This window comes from Lissotriton vulgaris, unplaced genomic scaffold (assembly GCF_964263255.1).
Source record: "Lissotriton vulgaris unplaced genomic scaffold, aLisVul1.2 SCAFFOLD_864, whole genome shotgun sequence".
Taxonomy (NCBI): domain Eukaryota; kingdom Metazoa; phylum Chordata; class Amphibia; order Caudata; family Salamandridae; genus Lissotriton; species Lissotriton vulgaris.
The window spans coordinates 392560-418524 of record NW_028243800.1 but is presented as its reverse complement, the minus strand read 5'-3'; positions in this window follow the sequence as shown (position 1 = coordinate 418524).

Below are 25965 nucleotides of genomic sequence, written 5' to 3'. Positions count from 1 at the left end.
CAGTCTATTCAAAAGAGGCAGCAGCTGAAGTGTGACACCCGGTTATTTTGTTTCCCGGCGCACCGTGCTAATTAACTCAACACAGTAGTGTGGTTTCTAAGCAGGCAAACACGGATGTGGGCCCAGGTATACAGAGAAGGTTTCCAGTAGGCTATTTTCACATTTAAAACATTTGCTACAAAATGTAAATAGATGCATGTTAATCAATATGGATATTTTATTTTTGGTCTGTGATGAGGAGCAGTATGAGTCACCTGCTGTGGATTTTGTATGCACAATTTAGCTGCTTTGCCACCAGTCACACGTAAAACGATCAGAGCTAGAAAGTAGCCAGCCCAAACCTGCAGATTCTTTAACAGCATGAGTGGTAGCACTGCCCTGGGTTTACGACAAAGAGGCACTGCAATTTGTGTTGGCATCTCTAATGTTAAAATACGAAGAGTTGGTGCTCACAGATAAACAGGCCTCTCCGTTAGCAGCTTCTAGTTCTGACAGCAGGCTCAATATTTGAAACATAGAATATACAATACATTAAAACTAAATAATGAAAGAAATCACAGTTACCTTTAGAAGCTCCTTGGCATATAGGGAATCCTTCGCTTGAACTCCCACTACTTGAGCGGAATCATTCTCCCAAGGCAGTTTGTTTTTCCCTTTACCTGCGCTTAACACCCTCCTGGCACCAACGTTGGGATCAGCCAGAAGCAGTAGGTCATTGTAGGATCCATGACGCCTGAGGGCACTGTCACCGCTGGGAGTGTGCGCGCACTCTGAGTCCTACATCCTGACAGAAGCCAGTCTGAGTCCGCTCCTTGAAGAATGTGAGCACCTCTTCCATGAGCAGAGGTAGGTAGAGGGGTGGTATAGTCTACTAGACCTTGTGCATCAAGTTTGGGAAGGGTTTTTCTGGCTAGCCTTGCCTGGACTGCATGCATCACTCCACCCCCCTCCTCATTAAGTTCCACAATATCCACGGCCTTGAAGAGGTTGGCTTTATCTGAACCCATGGACGAGGCCAGCACAGCAAATGCCTCCATCGTTGCATGGCGTACCTTTCGTTTAATATCCACAAGACAGGGGGCTATGTCCCGGGAGAGTTGAGGCAGGTTGAAATCTTCACTTGGGTAGGTAAGCAGAGCTGCAATTGTGATGTTCACAACCTCCTCCCTGACTCGGGATTGCTTGTGCTTCACATGCTCCAGCAATAGGCAGAGCACCTCCTGTGGTCCTACGACTTTTATTAGCTTCATGTAGGTCTTCATGTACTCCTGCCTGATGACTGCCTTGTTGTCCCCCAAGACTTTGACCGTGGCGGAGCTGACGGGACATAGGTACTGTCCAGTGCTTTGACCAAGGTTCAGCACCAACAGGTTGAGCACTTCCAGTGCACAGTGCAGGACTGTGAAGTTAGAGTCATCCATCAGGTTACCCAAGAAGCTGAGGAGACCGAGGACACTGGAAGAAGGAGCCAGGGCGGGCGAGAAGTCCTGCGCCTTGGCTTTCAGCTCCTCCATTGCACGGGCACGCACACACACACTCAGATGCGTACACACATATATAGGCACACACACATAGGGACGCACACATCCCCAGACTCAGATGCTTGCACATACACAGGCAAACACACACACACACAAAGATGCTTTCAAATACACAGGCAAACACACACAGATGCGCACACACGCCCAGGCACGCACACAACCCCTTAGTACACAATTTGCACCACAGCTGGGATTCAAACTTATTTTGCAGCACATCGGGATGTACACGGCCCTTGGGATACAGAAACAGTGTCCATCAGGAAACAAGACAGACTAGCCTCCCATGCCATTAGTTCACAGAGATAGAGCAGGCAGGCACATATCTGAGCAGTTAGGCAGGTCTCCTAGGATTCCTGATAGAGAACAGGCAAACACACCTCCCAGCCGGTCGCATAGGTAGAACAGAGAGGCACTCGTTTCAACAAATCACGGAGATACAGCAGGCAGGTAATCCTCACAGCAGTACAAGTAAGTAGAGCAAGCAGCTTCGCGCTCATCATTTTACAGTATAGAACAGACAGGCACGCTCCTAGAAGGTCGCAGATACAGGGCGGATATGCGCACACTCCCAGAAGTTCACAATGGCAGAGCAGGCAGAGACACAACCCAGCATTTCACAGCGGCAGAACAGACAGGCTAGTAACCGTGACAGGCTCAGAAAGAGTGTAGTCATAGAACTGTTGCAACCACCACAAACAATGTGCCGCCCTGCAGGAGGGCCGTGGGCACGTCTTACGCCCTTAGCTAGACCAGCCTATGTAGGCAAAGTAGTTTGCATTGCAGATCCTGTAGTTTTACTTTCCTACATGTCCCAGCATGCAGTGTGTTGACTTGAAAGGCAGGAAGGAATGTGACCACATCACGTTATTTCACCTTTAAATTGCCGACAATCCCATATGTATCGTGGTTCATTTCAAAACACACTCATCCCTATAAATGTATTTGCGTCCGCAGGTTTACCAGGGCCAGACATTTCCCACAGCCGCTTGTTCATGGAAGGAGCAGATGAAATGAGGGGGGAGGAGCATATGCCAAAGGCATGGCGACCTCTTTCTCTGGCCCAGTCTCCCTTCCTGTTCCCCGAATGTTTGTAAAAGAGACCACCATTGTTTACAAAGAGGACGAGAAACGGATTATGCAACAGCTAATGTGTGAGTATGCAAACCAGCGAGCCAGAGAGACAGACACACAGGCTTGTCACTGTGCATCAATGCCGGTATGAGATCATTGAATAAATACAAACAGTGCCAATAGACAAACATAACAAAGACCACACCCAGAACGAAAAACGTGCCTCGCCTAAAAGCCTTAGCGTTTTCCCAGAAGTGTTTTTGAAGCACAAATGAACAGGGGCAAACATGTACGGCATACACCTAGACTTCAAGTGGAATGAAGGGCAGACACACACTTTTCCAATCAACAAACTTTCCAAATGACTTTGTATACACAAACTACACCCGAAATAAGAAGAGATTTTTTTCAAAGAGCTTCTTTAGCGAAAGCTGTGTACTTCCAACAAAAAAACATATTCATATATATCATAAAATTGTGGTTTCTGTGCAGTGTAACTCAGTGAAAATAAATATTAAATCTGTCGAAGGCACTGAAAAAAATTTAGGATTTAGAAAAGCACAGACTGTAACCGGCAAATTTAGTGTATTTGTTTCTACACCATACTGCCGGATCTCTTCAGGAGCACAAAAATGTCACCCTAAAAACACAGGAGGTAGGTATTCAGTCAATCAATCAAAATTTGATTTATATTTACAAAACAATAAAAGTTGCACAAATGAATACTTAAAAAACAATTTGGTATTGACATGATATTAAAAAGGAAAAACAAGCTATTCCAAATGCAGCAGTGGATATCCGGGTTGCAGGAATTTGTCTTCAAGTAGATTTTAATTGTTCGAAACCCCCGACTGGACATTTTTCTGTAGTTGAGCTACCCTTCTCATTTGTGCTCACTAATCACTCATTTGCAGAAAGAATTGCTAATGATTTTTAATGGTTAGAGCACGTGATGGGGCATTCGTGCTGGAATGAGCTTGAGTGCACCCGTCTACATCAAATTGCAGTAAGCCATTGGCTGGCAAACTTGAAGATGTGTTGATATAGCGGAAATGTGTGTGCGTGTGAATTCTGCATTATATTTCGCTACGTAATGAGAAACGGTAGCACTGTTCGCTACTTAAAAATGTAACTGAAAAACTGCTAATGGTCCAGGAGACTCCGCCGAGCACTTTAGAAGTGCGCAGCCACGCGCATACAGCACCGGGTGGCGTACCCTTCCCAAACCAGCAGGGCCTGCTCTCAAGTGACTGCGGGTCAGACCACAGTGTTACCATGGGGACGGCACGCGAGGGACTCTTTGAGCGCATCTTCGTCTCACCCTTTAAATGAGTGAGGTAATCTCCAGGATTAGATTAGAATGTTTTGTTATGTGTAGAGCACACATTTACCCGTGACCGTATCTTGGCGCTACAGGGAAGGGAGAAGAAACCCAGACATTTGCAGAAGTAAACAGAAACGCTCTTATGAATTTCTGGAAATTACCAAGGACGGCAAACACGTCTCAGTGACGGGATCTGAGACTTCCAGAGAGTGTGAATGAAGACTTAAAAAAATGTACAAAAGTCACGCCACGTACAATGTACAAAAGTTGGACAGAGGAAATATCTGATATGTAAAACCATTTTCTTCTGTAGTTACAGAGAAGGATGACCAGGAAAAAGTTGAACATGCAGATGAATCTGATGATGATGATGCTCAGACCCCTTGAGACCCGGCCCACTTAAAGCCCTGTAACGTAGCATGTTGGTTTTCGTGTCTTTGGCCTGACTTCTCACACGCGCCATCTGCCATTTGCTTTAAATCATTCAGCTGGCATTCGTCAAGCCGAACTGAGGTAAATTATGCGGCCTCCCAACTCCACATAATAAGGGCCCAGTGATTACCTTTGGCTCCGAATATGGGCCCGGACTCAGAGGGCGTAAGGTGCCCGACGTCTTACTCCTTACACGCCACCCCCTCCCTGCGTTTATCTGTGCTCCGTTCATGGGTAAAAAGCATGAATCATGCTTGTATAGTATGCATCCCAATGCCTTTTTACATCTTCTATTCATCCGCATCACACGCTCGAAATGGCAACCCCTGCATCTGATGTTCAAAGACCTCTGTAGTACTCCTTGCTTCTTTAGATTGCAGTAAAGGATAAGTGACCAGGCGTACATAGTGAGGCCCGTCGCCCTCCTGGTAAGCACACCTGCTGCACTGCCAGAGGTGCAATAAGGGAGCCATGGTTTCTAACACAAGCAAAAACAAGCCAGGTCCCGGGCCGGCAGCCAATCACAGCGCGGCCCGGGAATGACGTCAGGGGGGTATCCCGGGCCGGCAGCCAATCGCAGCGTGGCCCGGGACAAAGGGTCGGGGCTTAAAAAAAGCACCAGAAACGCCCCCGAATCGCGTTTTCTGGAGAAAGCGCGATTGACAGCCTCTGTCTCCCAATGGCTAGCCTCCATTTATGGAGCTAGCCAATGATAGACAGAGGCGGTCCAAACATCCCTACTGTAGACAATAGTTTTCGATCTGGGAGGGGCTTTGCCCCTCGCCAGGTCGAAACCTAAAAATAGATTACAATTTTTATGAATTTTTAGACACCATGGCAAATAAATGTCAGATTTCTAATCCAAAACGCAAACTAACATTGGTAACCATTAAATTTTAAAACTTTTAAACAGTTTTAAAGAGTTGTGGTGTGACCAAATCCGGCAGGGAGAAAGTCAGGGGGCCAGTATGGAGTAGTTGGACAGTTATGTGGTCAACAAAGCAGTTGCAAGTCCAGTTCCATGCTTTACATCAAGACTGCGAAAGGCCTCAATGGAGTGGTCCTGATGCTGGGGATGCAGGATGCAGGATGCTGAGGATGCTTAAAATGTGCTGGGTGCTGTATGGTCGAAGGAGGTGTCATTAAGGTTATTCCTTGTTCTACGGATAAGGAGGGGTATCTTTGGACACAGGGATCATGTCCCTAGAAGTCCTCTTTGAGCTAGTAGAAGGCTAGCTATGGCTGGACTGATGATCTTCGTAAACAGTGGGTCCAGCGGTATCCTTTGGTGAAGGCTTGTGTCCATCTTTGGTGATCAGTCTAGGCTCAAATGACACACCCGGATCCAGCAGACTCGGGTGCAATTTTTGCCATCAAGGATCAGTCTCTTGGTTTGCCCCGCATCTGGCAGCTGTGATTCGAAGAATGTGGCTACTGACGTGGCAGAGGCGGCTTCTTCAGCTTTGATAGCCCTGGTTCCAGGGGATTAGCCAACTAATACTTGGACTCACTTTTTTGTTCTGGGGCTCAGGAGTGATTTTCCATGAGCCAGGAGCCACAGGCACAGTCCTCTCTATGCTAGCCCACAGTGTAGCAGGTGCATTCCAGAAGACTGTGCAGCCTCTCTTGCCAGGCCGAGGGGCAAGCAGGGCAACCCTTATTTGGTCTTTTGGGTAGAGTCGTTAAATGGCGAGTATTCTTTCAGGGACCGCCGCGTTGTGCAGTGAAAGAAAATGGGTAGTTTTCAGTCTCTGTTCCTGTAAAGGGAAGCATTTCTACTTACAGTTACTTCGTGGTGGAAATGCCGGTTACCTATAACAACTCTCATTCTAACTTTCTATGACTAAACCGATCCCAGCTGGGACCATCACTGTCTGCCTACAATCCGAACTCCCCACCTTTTTGGGCAATTAAGAGCCTCCGTAGAATAGAGACGCTCACGTGTTGCTGTAGCAACTACCACGTGACCTACGGGAGCCCCCGCCCAACCCGGAAGCCTAGCTGCTACTTAGTCCCACACGAGACAGACCGGCTTCGTAGCAGGGCAGCGGAGGACAAGTATAGATAACCGGCATTTCCACCACGAAGTAACTGTAAGTAGAAATGCTTCCCTTTACAGGAACAGAGACTGAAAACTACCCATTTTCTTTCACCACACAACGCTGAAAGAATACTCGCCATTTAACGACTCTACCCATGTTTTTACAGAAATCGGTTGAGTAGTGGGGATACTCCCTCCCGCCCTCCAATGATATAAGACTCCAGAATAGTAGTAAGCCGAGCACTTACAACCATTATATGTCTGTATTCGTCTATGTTATCTGTCAAGTTGGGTTTCAGGGGTTTATGATACTCGGGGAAGAGCTGAGGCACAGAAAAATTTTTAAGAATTGTCCTGGTTTAACTTGATGGGTGAATACATTTTATTGACAAGTAACTGGACAATGTTGAAATAGTGGGGCGAGATACTGTGAGGGTATATTAAGGCCAAGAGTATCTCTTATATGTGTGTTGGTCTACATGTTTCAACCGTTATTGGGATATACCAGGTTTTCATCAGGACCGGTTAGTCAGGGAACTGGACGGTCTGTGCCCCCTAAAAGGCACAACCTATCCTCGTTCTCTGTGACCCAAAATAGCAGAAATTCGCTATATGGCGTAAAAGAAGACTCTGGCCGAAATGGGTGAGTCCAAAACAATGAAAAAGACCTGTGGGAAAGAAAAAATAAAACAGACATCAGTCGGACGTGAACTGTGTTACATGCCTGTTACGTAGTGCAGTGTCGTGTCTTTCACATCTTCAGGCTTACTACCACTCTCATTAGAAAAATACTGTGAATTTGTTAAGTGAAATTATCACCATGTGACATGGCCCGTTGTGGGCTTGTTGTTAGGGTGATGCACGCATGCATATCAAAAGGTGCATGCTGGGCGGCAGCGTGATTGTTGCAGTTTTCTTTAAATTTATGCAGGCTTACGTCCTGATCATATCATTTAGGTGTTGTGGTATCACAATCTCGCCATTCATTTATGGTGGTCGCGAATCAGGATTAAAAGTTCGTAATTTATCTGTGGCTATACACTCGACACACTCGGACTTACTTGACAGATAACATAGACAAATACAGACATATAATGAGTGTAAGTGCTCGGCTTACTACTATTCTGGAGTCTTATATCATCGGAGGGCGTGAGGGGGTATCCCCACTACTCAACCAATTTCTGTAAAAACATGGGTAGAGTCGTTAAATGGCGAGTATTCTTTCAGGGACCGCCGCGTTGTGCAGTGAAAGAAAATGGGTAGTTTTCAGTCTCTGTTCCTGTAAAGGGAAGCATTTCTACTTACAGTTCCTTCGTGGTGGAAATGCCGGTTACCTATAACAACTCTCATTCTAACTTTCTATGACTAAACCGATCCCAGCTGGGACCATCACTGTCTGCCTACAATCCGAACCCCCCACCTTTTTGGGCAATTAAGAGCCTCCGTAGAATAGAGACGCTCACGTGTTGCTGTAGCAACTACCACGTGACCTACGGGAGCCCCCGCCCAACCCGGAAGCATAGCTGCTACTTAGTCCCACACGAGACAGACCGGCTTCGTAGCAGGGCAGCGGAGCACAAGTATAGGTAACCGGCATTTCCACCACGAAGTAACTGTAAGTAGAAATGCTTCCCTTTACAGGAACAGAGACTGAAAACTACCTATTTTCTTTCACCACACAACGCGGCGGTCCCTGAAAGAATACTCGCCATTTAACGACTCTACCCATGTTTTTACAGAAATCGGTTGAGTAGTGGGGATACCCCCTCCCGCCCTCCAATGATATAAGACTCCAGAATAGTAGTAAGCCGAGCACTTACAACCATTATATGTCTGTATTTGTCTATGTTATCTGTCAAGTCAAGTTGGGTTTGAGGGGTTTATGACACTCGGGGCAGAGCTGAGGCACAGAAAAAATGTTAAGAATTGTCCCGGTTTAACTTGATGGGTGAATACATTTTATTGACAAGTAACTGGACAATGTTGAAATAGTGGGGCGAGATACTGTGAGGGTATATTAAGGCCAAGAGTATCTCTTATATGTGTGTTGGTCTACATGTTTCAACCGTTATTGGGATATACCAGGTTTTCATCAGGACCGGTTAGTCAGGGAACTGGACAGTCTGTGCCCCCTAAAAGGCACAACCTATCCTCGTTCTCTGTGACCCAAAATAGCAAAAATTCGCTATATGGCGTAAAAGAAGACTCTGGCCGCAATGGGTGAGTCCAAAACAATGAAAAAGACCTGTGGGAAAGAAAAAATAAAACAGACATCAGTCGGACGTGAACTGTGTTACATGCCTGTTACGTAGTGCAGTGTCGTGTCTTTCACATCTTCGGGCTTACTACCACTCTCATTAGAAAAATACTGTGAATTTGTTAAGTGAAATTATCACCATGTGACATGGCCCGTTGTGGGCTTGTTGTTAGGGTGATGCACACATGCATATCAAAAGGTGCGTGCTGGGCGGCAGCGTGATTGTTGCCGTTTTCTTTAAATTTATGCAGGCTTACGTCCTGATCATATCATTTAGGTGTTGTGGTATCACAATCTCGCCATTCATTTATGGTGGTCGCGAATCAGGATTAAAAGTTCGTAATTTATCTGTGGCTATACACTCGACACACTCGGACTTAATTGACAGATAATATAGACAAATACAGACATATAATGGTTGTAAGTGCTCGGCTTACTACTATTCTGGAGTCTTATATAATCGGAGGGCGGGAGGGGGTATCCCCACTACTCATCCAATTTCTGTAAAAACATGGGTAGAGTCGTTAAATGGCGAGTATTCTTTCAGGGACCGCCGCGTTGTGCGGTGAAAGAAAATGGGTAGTTTTCAGTCTCTGTTCCTGTAAAGGGAAGCATTTCTACTTACAGTTACTTCGTGGTGGAAATGCCGGTTACCTATAACAACTCTCATTTTAACTTTCTATGACTAAACCGATCCCAGCTGGGACCATCACTGTCTGCCTACAATCCGAAACCCCCACCTTTTTGGTCAATTAAGAGCCTCCGTAGAATAGAGACGCTCACGTGTTGCTGTAGCAACTACCACGTGACCTACGGGAGCCCCCGCCCAACCCGGAAGCCTAGCTGCTACTTAGTCCCACACGAGACAGACCGGCTTCGTAGCAGGGCAGCGGAGGACAAGTATAGATAACCAGCATTTCCACCACGAAGTAACTGTAAGTAGAAATGCTTCCCTTTACAGGAACAGAGACTGAAAACTACCCATTTTCTTTCACCACACAACGCGGCGGTCCCTGAAAGAATACTCGCCATTTAACGACTCTACCCATGTTTTTACAGAAATCGGTTGAGTAGTGGGGATACCCCCTCCCGGCTTCCAATGATATAAGACTCCAGAATAGTAGTAAGCCGAGCACTTACAACCATTATATGTCTGTATTTGTCTATGTTATCTGTCAAGTAAGTCACTATAGCCACAGATAAATTACGCACTTTCAATCCTGATTCGCGACCACCATAAATGAATGGCGAGATTGTGATACCACAACACCTAAATCATATGATCAGGACGTAAGCCTGCATAAATATAAAGAAAATGGCAACAATCACGCTGCCGCTCAGCACGCACCTTTTGATATGTATGCGTGCATCACCCTGACAACAAGCCCACAACGGGCCATGTCACATGGTGATAATTTCACTTAACAAATTCACAGTATTTTTCTAATGAGAGTGGTAGTAAGCCCGAAGATGTGAAAGACACGACACTGCACTACGTAACAGGCATGTAACACAGTTCACGTCCGACTGATGTCTGTTTTATTTTTTCTTTCCCACAGGTCTTTTTCATTGTTTTGGACTCACCCATTGCGGCCAGAGTCTTCTTTTACGCCATATAGCGAATTTTTGCTATTTTGGGTCACAGAGAACGAGGATAGGGTGTGCCTTTTAGGGGGCACAGACCGTCCAGTTCCTTGAAAACCGGTCCTGATGAAAACTTGGTATATCCCAATAACGGTTGAAACATGTAGACCAACACACATATAAGAGATACTCTTGGCCTTAATATACCCTCACAGTATCTCGCCCCACTATTTTAACATTGTCCAGTTACTTGTCAATAAAATGTATTCACCCATCAAGTTAAACCAGGACAATTTAAAAAAAAAAATCTGCACTTACATTCACAACCTGCTCTACTGTAACTCAGGTGTCGTAGCACAGCCTAGTGACGCTAGGCCACTAGGGTGGACCCCGATGATGAAGCATGTCACCACTAGGTTGGTGAGTGAGGGTTTTTTTTACAAAAGGATAAATTCTTTCCTTTTGTATATCTATCACCACATTAGGAATCTCATTTTTTGACCTTCCCATGATGGTACTCCTCTATTTTTTTATCTAGTTATTCCACAGGGGAACAGGAGTACACTCCGTTCACTGCCAGTGAACACGATCCCTTGCTCTCTCCCTTGTTAGCATATGTTCTGGCAGTGCACAGCTGTGAGAGTTCATACATAGTGCTATATCTGTTATACACATAGACACACCAGGCAACCATGGCAGAAAACCAAGGCCTATCCTATTCCACGGAGGAGATTGATTCTATCATGAGCAATCTAACAGTATTTGCAGATACAAATATCAGCAACACCATATCCCAAACCTCAGACTGGGACAAACTGTCTGAAATGAAACGCAACCGCATAAGAACTATACTACATGGGACGATACTGAAAGAGTACGTAACAAACAATATGGCACCAAAAGGATTACTAGTTACCAACGCTCCCCGCATCTTCTTGGATGACCCTGAGTTCAGAAAAGATTGGGACCTCATAGCATGGCATTGTACACACAACTGGATCCTTTTGATTCTCAAAACAGCATTGCGTCTATCGGAGAAGATCCAGATAGAAATACAGCTCACTGAGTCACAAATCAAAGCCACAATAACAGGATATAAAAAGAAACTAGACAATCTCAACAAAGAGATCAACGAGTACAGGGATAACCTAACACATCAAAAAGTAACCAAATTCCAAAAGGATCTGAAGAGATTCTCTTTTGTAAAAGCATCCCCTTACTCAGACCCGGATTATAAAACATCCACAACCCCCGATCCCGACTCAGATGCCTCAAGCAATACCTCTAACACCTCCAATAGCAGTGGGGGTTCGGGAAACGGGACCCCGAGACAGAGACAAAGAGGAGGATACAGGGGACACTATCAGTGCCCACAATACAACCAGGCCACCTTTCAACATCCATTCCAACCACCTCAACAATTCCCAATGTATGGATGGCAACCTCCATTCCAACAATATCCTTTCCCACAGAGCCAATTCCGCCCTCCTTTTTCCAACAGAGGCAGGCGCGGAAGAGGCCGAAAAAAACAGGGGAACGATGTCCAATGGGAGGAGCAAGAGCCAGTGGGCAGCCACACCAGGAGTAAAGCCGGACAGAGCAAAGCGGGTCCATGCAATGCGAAGAGCTAATAACCAACCTATCGTCTAGAACTCTCACTGAGACAGAAACCAAGGTTCTCAACAAAGGACTAGGCTTCGTGCCCACAGCAAATCTGGACACATTCAAATTACACTGCGAACTGGCTTCCTTCTTCAGGAAACTCAAACTAAAGGCATTTTTTTAAAAACATGGCACTGACCGATCCGATGAAATCACCAACGAAACTGGACTCAGGATAAAGTCCACGTTTGTACCACCGCCCCATACTATCCCTGTCGAAATCAACACCTTCGAACAAGCGGTGTTCAACGAGATTGAATCAATGACAGTCACCAAACAATACCATAACAATAGCAGAGCAGAAAACAAAGCCATAGCGGATCTCAAATCAGACAGCACCGTCATAATAAAACCTGAGGACAAAGGCGGAGGCCTTGTAATAATGGACAAGGTCAACTACAATTCAGAATGTAGAAGACTACTAGGAGACACCAGGAACTACCAACCTCTCCTATCTGACCCCACTGAAGACTTGAAAATTGAAATCCTACAACAGGTGGAAACAGCTGAGGCAGCTGGCAAGATATGGAAACAGGAAGCTGATTACCTAACTAAAACGGAAGGTAAAATCCCATATTTCTATATCGTGCCCAAGATGCACAAAGGCAAAATTCCCCCCCCTGGTAGACCGATTGTCTCGGGGATAGGCTCGCTACTGGAACCATTATCCAGGTTTTGTGATTTCTTCCTGAAAACAATAGTACAAGGCACCCCAACATACTTGAAGGACACAAAAAGCCTCCTTGTTCTTTTGAAAGAAATCAAGATGGAGACAGATACCATCCTTATAACCTTTGACATAGAGAGCCTCTATACGAGCATTCCTCAAGATGCTACCATCACAGTACTGAAAACAACATTGGAGGAAGCCGAATGGGAACACAAAACACCAAGGAAATTCATACTAGAATGTGCCACACTCGCGCTGAAAAGGAACTTTTTTGAGTACGAAGGATCATTATTCCTACAAATAGGGGGCACTTCCATGGGGAGTGTTTTTGCCCCCAGTGTAGCAGGACTATACGTCTATGACTTTGAGAAAAAACATATCCTATCAGCCAACAATCCCTACGCCACTCACATTAAGTTTTGGCGCAGATATATTGATGATGACCTAGCAATCTGGCAGGGACCACCAGAAATACTTGCTGAGTTCATAACATGGATAAACACACGTGACCCACACCTACGGTTCACACACTGTCATAACAAGGACAAAATTGTCTTTCTGGACATTGAGATCAGTAGGGAAGATGAGCATCTGTAATGGCTGGATTTTCTGTTCAGATGGGATCAGCCCCAGGGGCCCCTATGACCCAGCCAAAACGTACTCACCTTCCCTCCTCAGATCGTATTCACAATGGATAGATATACAAATATATATACAGATCGCACCTAAGGATGGGGAATGACAATATACATATATGGATCTTCTACAATATCTTATTCACACCAGTTGGTCTCGCGGCCACCCTGACCCAGACCGTTCTACCCTAGGGCAGATATGACACACAATCCGGTGCGTCTACACACGGGCCTGCAGAACCCAATGCTCCCTTTTTCCAAACTGTTTGCAATCCTGCAAAACTACACGCTAGTTCGACCCCCTAGCGTTCTCACTTATTCAAGCCACAATCCTGTGGGTATACACGCTGGTAATCCCCCCCAGCGTTCTCACTAACGCCGTATATCAACGACGACCACATTCCTATGAACAGTCATCAGGATAATATTTCAGTTACCTACTCGGGATAAAACTATAATAACGACTTTGAACACAGTTCCAAATTATATGGTGTACTTTCTGCTCTTGGCATCAAAGGTCCACTCACTCCCTCTTTGTTCGATCACCATTTACCTGATCGGGATTTCGCATCCGTTCACATAAACAACTTTCAACTAGGAGATATGTTTACCATGATTGAACATGAACACAAGGCACACAATAATTCCATAAGAATTAGGGTATTTATTAACAATAGACACAAATCACATTACTATGCAACATAACTTCTGTAAAGAAAAGGTAAAGATTAGAGTGCACGTTCTATTAGAGCTGGGCGGACATCACCTTGTTAATATGAAGTCTGGGCTCGGTAGTCATCTAGGTTCCCTTCTCGTCTCTGTGTCCTGGCTCGCCTTGCAGTCACACCTCAGCCGTCACAAGTACACGTCTGTACCGCTAGGCTCAACCTCGTCTGCTTCCCTCCAGGGCACCGGAACCTTGCTGGTTATTAGCTACCGTCTCTCTCTCTCTCTCTGTATCAGTGCGCTCCGCGCTAATTCTCGTTCAGTCTTTCTCAGAGAGTTTCGGTCTTAAATCTTTCTCGGACTTCAAAGATGGCGACAGTCCGCCATGAGATAATTAATGGCAGAGATGCTAACGGCTAGATGCCGCCTACGGACTAACTGAAAACTGACTAACACCTTCGCTAATATCAAAGCCCGTTCCTTCATGGAAAGCTACGGCCAGTAACCTGCCGCCCACCAAATTCTTGTACCTCCCCGTACCAAGGACACGTTCCCAGCCGGCCGGCCTGAAGTTGTGTCTTCGGTGTGGAGAAAAATACATTCCTTCGATAAGGGTCAGCCGGAACCGGTTCTCTCCAAGCGAACAACAGCTTGAAACTAAAACATTACACTTCACCTAGAAAGCCTTCTCGAGCTACCAGGCAGAAAGCAAAATGGAGTCTGTCTCGTTTAAGGCCTACGGAGCCCACAATATGCATAACTCCATGGAAAATATCCTAGCATGTTAGCAAATGGGCAAATCATGACTAATACTTATATATCTATCCCCTAACTTAAATTCATAAGCCCTACATTAAGGAAAGTGACACGCAAATGCCCTAATATATGTAAGACAGGGGCCCTGTCTATAGTCCTAACCCCTATGCTATGGGGGTGATAGGCTGGAGTCACTCTCCATCACTCTCCCTCTCGAAAGAGCCAGCAGAAGGGCAGCCATTACATTACACCCCTTGACTCCAGTCTATTAACCACAAACTAAATGGAACTAACATCAGTAGAAGAATAATAGGAAACAAAATTAACTGATCTATGTCTCTTGCTAAGTCTAAAAAATTGGAGCAAGGAAGGGATGCACTGAATAAAGCAACAAATAGCTATCAAGACACAAATAGCGATAATAACTCCCCCTAAAATCTGTCGTAAGGAATGCAAGTCAGGCAACCAATTAAAAAGCCAGTCAAAGAAACCCTGATCTATATGTTGTCTAATTTCTGCAGTCAAGTCGTGGAGTTTGTCAATATGGGATTGGATAGCTTTAGAATGGTCAGACAAATTAAAACAGCACAGACCTTCAAAATCAGAACATTCGTGTCCATGTTTTAACAAAAGATAATCAATAGCAGCTCTATTCTGCAAAATAGCTCTACGTTCACCTTGGGCATCTAATAAAAGGTCAGACAAAACAGTAGATGTCTGATTGATAGACTTAACCATCCAGCAGGCCATTTTGCCGATTGTCTTGGCATTATAAACGGCCAATGCGGGCACTCCAATAATAGAAAAAGCTAAACCAAGGTATTCTGATTTGGAATAGAGATGAACAGAGGAATCGCAATCTTCATGCAATGACATTGAATCACGTACAATACGGGAATGTGAAGTAGGATGTGAGGAAAACATTAGCAAACTCAATCTAGTGATGGCACATGGGCCACCAGAAATATTCGCAGGAATATAGGGCCAAGATGAATTCCCGCAGGAAAATAGCCATCCAGCTGGCAGTAACATTGAACGATAATGGTTAGGGGCAACTAATAAACGTTTACAAGTCATATTGTTCTTTACAGAAAGACATGAATTCGGAAGTCTCTTTAAACACAGCAATCGTTGATGAGCTGAAAAAGAAGTAGCGGCCTGAAGTTTTAATTTCAAACATTCGGTAATAGCCTTAGGGTCACACGTCATAATAAAGCATAGATCTCCAGGGGTAATATTAAAGGTAGTAATTCGGGAATGAATAGCAATATCGAGGTCTGGAAGAGCAGTGCATGAGGGGCAAAATTAATGGGCCGCGAAGTCGCCCAAAATAACATTAGGTCGGGCATTTGAAATATTAAAAATGTGTCGCAAAGTCTCAGTAGATGCAGGGACAGCAACCAAACAGGTCGCTAAAATGTCAGTGACAGATTTCATTGGGGTAAGACAGAAATGCGGAGAGTTCGTCACCCGCTTTGCGAGTGTAATCCAGAAGTTGGAGGAAGAACTCCACGCAGACCGCGGAGTCCGGATTATCCCATCAACCGGCGTCGGTGGATCCTCTCCTCTCCCGGCGTAGCAGGCCAAAAGGAGTCCAGCGCCGACACATCCTGCAGCAGCAGTCCAGAGAATGATCTGAAAGAACACAAACACAGACCTTAATCATTCTCGTAAGTAACATTTATCAGCTGGGACAGCTTCCCAGCCATCTTTCCCTGGCTTCATCACCAAAACGGTGTTGTCATGACCGGTCGCAATAATATCAGCCTGTTCAGGAGCATTTTTAGGCGATTGCACCCATATCTTAGCTCCAGGAAGATCAGAAGATCCAAAGCCTTTTTGTCCTCGCACAGTTAACAACGTTGGGGCAGAGCCTTTTTTGATCTCACCACTGAAGACAGGCATAATCAGTAACTGAGCAACACGGTCAGACTTTTTGATGAACAAATCCGTCTCGCTGCTATTAAGCAGGAGAACTTTAATCTCTCCCTGATAATCACTGTCAATTACTCCTCCGAGCACTTGTACACCTTTCAGGGCCAGGCCAGATCTAGGGGCAATTAATCCAAAGTTACCGGCAGGTATACAAACACCAACGCCAGTTTCAACAATGATACGATCCTTTCCTGGAAATTTAGCATCATTTAAAGCATGCAGGTCGAGGCCTGCGGAACCTGGGGTTGCTCTACATGGAGCCAAAGCACCGGGGGTAATTTCCCAATACATGACAGTGTTCGATACAGAATTAGGTTTCACATCAACATTTGGAGGAAACAAACGCATTAAAGGAGATTCAGCATGTAACAAAGGGCGATTATTCAGAATCAATAAAGCTTGAAGCAGGACATCTCTCCACTGGCTGTAACGGTCATCAGTCAACTTGCGCAACTTTTCTTTCAACAAGCCATTCATCCTCTCAATCAGTCCTGAAGCCTGTGGGTAATATGGAATATGAAACACCCAATCAATATTGTTTTCCGTACAGAATTCCTGCACCAATCTTCCACGAAAGTGGGATGCATTGTCTGATTGAATCTGGAATGGGACACCATAATACAGAATAATGAGCTCCAGGGTTTTAATTGTGTTCACTTGGGTAGCGTTCTTGCAAGGAAAAGCGACCAAAAGGCCACTATAAGTATCAACCACTGTGCAAATGTATTGACAATTTCTGCTCATAGGGAGCGGACCAATATAATCAATCTGCCAAATTTGGGCGGGCAATTTACCTCGATGTAAGTGGCCTCGAACAATCTGAGGCACCTCTTTTTTCCTAGAATGCTGACAAATGGGACAATGTAGAATGACATCTTTAATTAAAGAAAAAGGAATATGAATTCCTCTATCGGCAGCCCACCTGCTAGTGGCTTTCTCTCCAAAATGTCCTGCTTTCTGATGGGCCCACTTCGCCAATCCCGCCAAATCAGAATCCTGCATGTCCACCACTGCCTCAGCAATTTTAGACTTTTCATCTGCAATGTTATGGAAAAATTTGTCAAGGGAGTCAATTGGAGTGTGAGCATCCACGTGAAAGATTGTTACAGTACTCTGCGGGAGCAACTCCCAAATTTCTTGCCACAATTCTTTACCCCACAATTCTTTGGAATGCAATTCCCAATTATGAGAATGCCATGTTGGTAACCATACCGCCAGTCCATTCGCAGTGGACCAGGAATCAGTGAAAATATGACATGTGCCAGGTAGTTCCTGTTTCAAAACTTGGTAAACTGCATAGAGTTCAGCATATTGACTACTCTTACCATCTCCGGTTGTGCTCAACAATTTCTGCGTGATCGGGTTGAAGGAAACAGCTTTCCAATGTCGTTTATCACCAATGAACTTCGCTGAACCATCCGTAAACCACACATGTTTTCTATCCTCCACGGACAGATCATCAAATGATTTACCCCACTTCACGGGAGACTCCTGCACCACGGGAACCGAACACTCACTTTCCGTCTCATTGGAGGGCGCCTGCGCCACTCGCTCATGTAAAACCGCCACACCTTTCGGACCCACACGTGCCCTGTCCTGAATGTACCATTTCCATTTAATCACACTAGCCTCCTGAGCATGTCCAATTCGATGGGACTTCGGTGAACTCAAAACCCACTGCATAATGGGAATTTCAGGCCTCAAAATCACAGCATGGCCTAGGGTCAATTGCTCGGTATCCACCAGAGCCCAAAAACAAGCAAGCAACTGTTTTTCAAAAGGTGAGTAACGCTCACCAGCCTCGGGTAACTTTTTGGTCCAAAAACCTAATGGCACTTTTTGTCTGCCCTGCTTTTGCCACAAACTCCAATTGGCATACAGGCCTTCCACGGACACATTCAAATCCACATCACCTTCACTCACGGGCCACAAATCCAAGGCATACTGGATAGCTTCTTTAGCCAAATTAAAAGCAGTCTGTTGAGGCTCACCCCATTCAAACGCATTCTTTTTACGGGTGACTCGATACAGTGGAGCCAAGATCTGACTCAAATGGGGAATATGCTGACGCCAAAATCCAAACAAACCAATAAAGCATTGAGCCTCTTTCCTGTTTCTGGGAACTGCAAAATCAAGTATTTTACGCTTTACTTGTGGGATCACTTCTCTGTGACCCTCATGCCAATTAATACCTAAAAATTTCACATTTTGGGATGGAGTTTGTAATTTGTCGGGATTAATTTCCCAGCCTTTCGCTCGCAAACAATCAATGATCTGATCTAAATGGGACTGTACCTGGTCTTGCGTTTCACCTTGAATCAAAATGTCGTCAATATAATGACAAACCTGAACTTGTGGATTCGTGGGCACTTCAGACAAATGCTCCGCCACCAGCCGGTGACAGATCGTAGGACTATGTACATAGCCCTGAGGAAGACTCCGGAACGTCATTTGACGTCCATTCCATGTAAAACTGAATTGTTCCTGACATTCGGGAGCAATCGGGATTGAAAAGAATGCATTAGCAATGTCAATAGAAGCATACCATGTACCTGGATGCTTTTGAATTCTTTGAATCAGCGTGACAATGTCAGGCACTGCAACAGTCAATTTAGGTGTATTTTTATTCAATTCTCGATAATCAACAGTCATGCGCCAAGAATTGTCACTTTTGCGCACGGGCCAAACGGGATTATTCCAAGCAGATGTGACCGGAGTTATGACTCCCGCGTCAACCAAATCCTGAATTGTAGCAGTAATCTCTTCATGACCACCTGGGATACGATATTGCTTTTGAGAAATTACTTTCGTCGCTAAAGGTATTTTAATAGGTGGCATGCGTAAACGGCCAACCCGTACGGGTCTGGTCGAAATGTACTGTCGTGTACCAAATTGATAGCACCCATCATCCAAATGCAAAGTCATACCTTTCAAAATGTCAATTCCAATAATGTATTCCAAAAGTGGCACAACCAACACAGAGTATTCTCTACGAGGAATCCTACCAATTTTAATTTCGAGTGCAGTTTGAACTGCGGGTGTCTCTTTACCACCCAAACCAGTAATCGTAAAAGACTGTCCATGAAATTTTTTCGACTTACCATGAATTAAAGTGGCCTCCGCCCCAGTATCAACTAATGCTCGGGCCCTTTGGATATTACGATGTTTCCAAAAAATCTCAATATCTACATAGGGTCTGTAATCTCTGTGAGCCCACTTGCGTACCGGAGCTTGACCTATTTCCTAGTCATTTTTCCTGCGGTCTGTCAACCAAGACAAATCAGGGTAAATGCTTTCAGTTTTCTTTGGTATTAGAATGTCTTGTTCATATCCGTCTCCAGTACGAAACGGATTAGTATCATGTTCAAAAAGTTGTGAGTTACGATCAGAGAGTCTGTTACGATCCTCTCTCTTTCTCATGTCAGGGGAATAACTCCTTTCATCTTGTCGTCTGTTGGAAACACGATCATCTCTTCCCCTCTCACGATCATCCTCTCTCCCCCTCCCATCATTACGACGAGGGGATCCATCACGTTCATAACGCCAATCATCACGGCGATCAGAATTCACACGTCGCCTCTCATCACCACTGTCATCCGAACCACGGTCATACTCATTCTTTCGCACACAACGGGCACCCTCTTTCCGATCCAAACCACGCTTACGAAACATGTCCCATAAGCGATTATTAGGCTCACCATCAATGTCTTCCCTTTTGACACCATCAGCAATGAGAGCAAGAAACATGTCACGTCTAGAGAACTTATAGTCCCCACCAGTACGACCCTCAGGTCGAGATTGTCTTTCAGGTTTAAACCATTCACCCAGCTCACCAAGCTGACGAACAGACTCAAGCACAACAGACAAAGGATTGCCGGTTTGGTTAATCAATAATGTCATCATGACCTGCTTGTAAGCAACAGGAGAAGAACGGATAATGCGATTGCGCACAGAAGATGTTAAAAGACCATCCAATAACTTATCAGCAGTACTAAGAAAGATAGCCGTTTTCATGACTTCCTCTTTTAAACGTTGCGACGCATCGCGCAAAGTGTACCACGGTTTCTCATCAGTAGGCCAATCAGATTCAGTTGGATATTTATGGTTACAGCCGTCAGACGCAAGCTGGAGCAAAGAAATTTGACCAGCACCATTATAATTTCGAAAATGATCCTGAATCGTAGAATCAGAACTCAAAGAGCAAAATCGTAAGCAATCAACAGCATCGAGCATAATACCGGCAGCGCCAAGTTCATAAAGACGCACCATCCAGGTAAGCAAGGCCTCACCAGGCCGTTGTCGAAATCGTTGTAAAATGTCACTAACTTCCTGCTGAGTAAAATCTTCAATACAATCAAGAGCTATACCACCCGGATTACCAGGGGCCTGTTGTAATTTTCGTCGAAAAATAGGGTGAGCAGAAACTGCAGGAAGAGCTTCCGAGGAAGCCCGCATCTTAGATTTAGTAGCACAATCAGGGCAAGCAACGTCATCCGCACGGGAAGAACGAGCACGGTCACTGTCAGGACCTAAATCAGTACATGAAGCAGATTTACAATCACGTCCGGAGCGAGAAGACTCGCGCTTGTCACCCTCCTCTGCCGAGGAGTCAGAAGTATGAGAATCCCAGATATTACCGTCCCACTCATCGGGGTTCCAATCCATTCCAGCTTTTGCTACAATCATACGCACTTTGCGTGAAGACACACGTCCACGACGATGTTTATACTTATATCGTGCAATACGGACCGCAGCTCTTTCGGCAATGGTCTGATATGTTTCAAGTTTGTCGGCAAGCAATTTATTTTGACAACGCAACAAAGTATGTGCATTTTGCAACTCAACACACTGTCCTTCCATATCTTTAAACTGCTTTTGTAGCTGAACAAACCTCTCATGCAATATCCTGTATGCATTAAGAACAATCCAACCTCTGCGTCCTAAAATAGGAAGCTCATCACCCTTCACTACTGGCGCTTTCTGCAAGCACGACACCACATCGGCAGGCTCCGCCTGCTCCAGGCATGAAGACCAATTTTCACTCAAACCAGTAGAATCAGCCCACTCACGGGCCAAGGCCTCGTAAGGGGTACATTCCCAGCCGGGAATCTGAATCGGTAACTTGAAAACCGACGATGATTTTTTCGCAAACATATTAACACAAAAAAAAACAATTATATACACAGATTATAAACAAAATTCAATACGTATAAGCCGAGCGCAAACCAACAAGATAAAATCAACACAATGCACACAGGCTTCGTAAACAGTTCGTGACGCCAGATGTAATGGCTGGATTTTCTGTTCAGATGGGATCAGCCCCAGGGGCCCCTATGACCCAGCCAAAACGTACTCACCTTCCCTCCTCAGATCGTATTCACAATGGATAGATATACAAATATATATACAGATCGCACCTAAGGATGGGGAATGACAATATACATATATGGATCTTCTACAATATCTTATTCACACCAGTTGGTCTCGCGGCCACCCTGACCCAGACCGTTCTACCCTAGGGCAGATATGACACACAATCCGGTGCGTCTACACACGGGCCTGCAGAACCCAATGCTCCCTTTTTCCAAACTGTTTGCAATCCTGCAAAACTACACGCTAGTTCGACCCCCTAGCGCTCTCACTTATTCAAGCCACAATCCTGTGGGTATCGGCACTGGTAATCCTCCCCAGTGTTCTCACTAACGCCGTATATCAACGACGACCACATTCCTATGAACAGTCATCAGGATAATATTTCAGTTACCTACTCGGGATAAAACTATAATAACGACTTTGAACACAGTTCCAAATTATATGGTGTACTTTCTGCTCTTGGCATCAAAGGTCCACTCACTCCCTCTTTGTTCGATCACCATTTACCTGATCGGGATTTCGCATCCGTTCACATAAACAACTTTCAACTAGGAGATATGTTTACCATGATTGAACATGAACACAAGGCACACAATAATTCCATAAGAATTAGGGTATTTATTAACAATAGACACAAATCACATTACTATGCAACATAACTTCTGTAAAGAAAAGGTGAAGATTAGAGTGCACGTTCTATTAGAGCTGGGCGGACATCACCTTGTTAATATGAAGTCTGGGCTCGGTAGTCATCTAGGTTCCCTTCTCGTCTCTGTGTCCTGGCTCGCCTTGCAGTCACACCTCAGCCGTCACAAGTACACGTCTGTACCGCTAGGCTCAACCTCGTCTGCTTCCCTCCAGGGCACCGGAACCTTGCTGGTTATTAGCTACCGTCTCTCTCTCTCTCTCTGTATCAGTGCGCTCCGTGCTAATTCTCGTTCAGTCTTTCTCAGAGAGTTTCGGTCTTAAATCTTTCTCGGACTTCAAAGATGGCGACAGTCCGCCATGAGATAATTAATGGCAGAGATGCTAACGGCTAGATGCCGCCTACGGACTAACTGAAAACTGACTAACACCTTCGCTAATATCAAAGCCCGTTCCTTCATGGAAAGCTACGGCCAGTAACCTGCCGCCCACCAAATTCTTGTACCTCCCCGTACCAAGGACACGTTCCCAGCTGGCCGGCCTGAAGTTGTGTCTTCGGTGTGGAGAAAAATACATTCCTTCGATAAGGGTCAGCCTGAACCGGTTCTCTCCAAGCGAACAACAGCTTGAAACTAAAACATTACACTTCACCTAGAAAGCCTTCTCGAGCTACCAGGCAGAAAGCAAAATGGAGTCTGTCTCGTTTAAGGCCTACGGAGCCCACAATATGCATAACTCCATGGAAAATATCCTAGCATGTTAGCAAATGGGCAAATCATGACTAATACTTATATATCTATCCCCTAACTTAAATTCATAAGCCCTACATTAAGGAAAGTGACACGCAAATGCCCTAATATATGTAAGACAGGGGCCCTGTCTATAGTCCTAACCCCTATGCTATGGGGGTGATAGGCTGGAGTCACTCTCCATCATTCTCCCTCTCCAAAGAGCCAGCAGAAGGGCAGCCATTACAGCATCTAACAACAAGAACCCACTTCAAGCCCACAGCTAAAACTAACCTCCTGAGATATGAGAGTTTCCATCCGCGTCCACTCAGGGAAAACCTTCCTTACGGACAATACCTCCGTCTTCGGAGAAACTGCAGTGAACTCGCAGACTACAAGAACCAATCAGAGGGCCTCACAAGAAAATTGAGGCAGCGAGGCTACCCTACGAAGATTGTAAACAAATGTCAGAAGAGAGCGAGAAATCAACCCAGAGACGCTCTGCTGGAAGATAAAACAAGTGAACCCGGAGAAACACCACTAACTTGTGTTACCACTTATAATGCATTATCTAATCAAGTGAGCAAAAGCATCAACAAAAACTGGTCGATACTTAACACAGGCAACTTCAAGTGGGACAAACCCCTATTTTCATACAAAAAAGGACAGAGCCTAAAAGACAGCCTGGTTAACACCAGACCCAAAATAACAACCAGCAACACAAATCCCACCATAACACAAATATGGGGACTCCCCCCGGTGACAGGACACTCAAAATGTGGGGACTGCAGCATATGCCACCTCACAGAGAACACCAAGACCCTAAACCTTGAGCAAGGAAAAATCTTGTAACAGAGGGCTCACACCAATTGCAACAGTGCCAATGTGGTATATCTGATCAAATGTGTATGCGGAAAACCTTACATAGGTATGACAACGCGAAAAGTTAAACAACGAATAAGTGAACACAGGAGCACAATACGTTGCAAAAAGAATATCACCAAACTCACAGAACACTTTCAGACAGCAAATCACACTCCAAATGACATGAGGTGGACAGTCATTGAGCAGGTACAACCAGGCCCAAACTTGCAAAACCGGCTTTTTGAAAAGGAACAAAGATGGATTTATAGACTTTCCACAAATAAGACAGGCTTAAATGATAATGTTCCTTGGGCCAGTGTTCTGAAATGAGTACCTGTGGAATCTGCCCCTAAAAACATCTTGGTCATATAATTTGGAGTCAAGTTACAATGCCACTATCGATCATGAATAGGTTCGTTTATCCCGGGTACACAGAAATACCCCACATGAACTTCTACCTAGATCTGCAGTCTTATCTGCCCATAACCCGAGTACTCGTGACAGCCAACGAGTCGCCTCTAAATCGATTTGGTTTAAATAACTTTAGATCGTAACACGATCGCCTATGTGAAATAGATCATAACAACTCTCATTTTAACTTTCTATGACCAAACCGATCCCAGCTAGGACCATCACTGTCTGCCTACAATCCGAACCCCCTCCCTATTTTGTCAATTAAGAGCCTCCGTAGAATAGAGACGCTCACTTGTTGCTGTAGCAACTACCACGTGACCTACGGGAGCCCCCGCCCAACCCGGAAGCCTAGCTGCTACTTAGTCCCACACGAGACAGACCGGCTTCGTAGCAGGGCAGTGGAGGACAAGTATAGGTAAATGGCATTTCCACCACGAAGTAACTGTAAGTAGAAATGCTTCCCTTTACAGGAACAGAGACTGAAAACTACCCATTTTCTTTCACCACACAACGCGGCGGTCCCTGAAAGAATACTCGCCATTTAACGACTCTACCCATGTTTTTACAGAAATCGGTTGAGTAGTGGGGATACCCCCTCCCGCCCTCCAATGATATAAGACTCCAGAATAGTAGTAAGCCGAGCACTTACAACCATTATATGTCTGTATTTGTCTATGTTATCTGTCAAGTAAGTCACTATAACCACAGATAAATTACGCACTTTCAATCCTGATTCGCGACCACCATAAATGAATGGCGAGATTGTGATACCACAACACCTAAATCATATGATCAGGACGTAAGCCTGCATAATATAAAGAAAATGGCAACAATCACGCTGCCGCTCAGCACGCACCTTTTGATATGTATGCGTGCATCACCCTGACAACAAGCCCACAACGGGCCATGTCACATGGTGATAATTTCACTTAACAAATTCACAGTATTTTTCTAATGAGAGTGGTAGTAAGCCCGAAGATGTGAAAGACACGACACTGCACTACGTAACAGGCATGTAACACAGTTCACGTCCGACTGATGTCTGTTTTATTTTTTCTTTCCCACAGGTCTTTTTCATTGTTTTGGACTCCCCCATTGCGGCCAGAGTCTTCTTTTACGCCATATAGTGAATTTTTGCTATTTTGGGTCACAGAGAACGAGGATAGGGTGTGCCTTTTAGGGGGCACAGACCGTCCAGTTCCCTGACTAACCGGTCCTGATGAAAACCTGGTATATCCCAATAACGGTTGAAACATGTAGACCAACACACATATAAGAGATACTCTTGGCCTTAATATACCCTCACAGTATCTCGCCCCACTATTTTAACATTGTCCAGTTACTTGTCAATAAAATGTATTCACCCA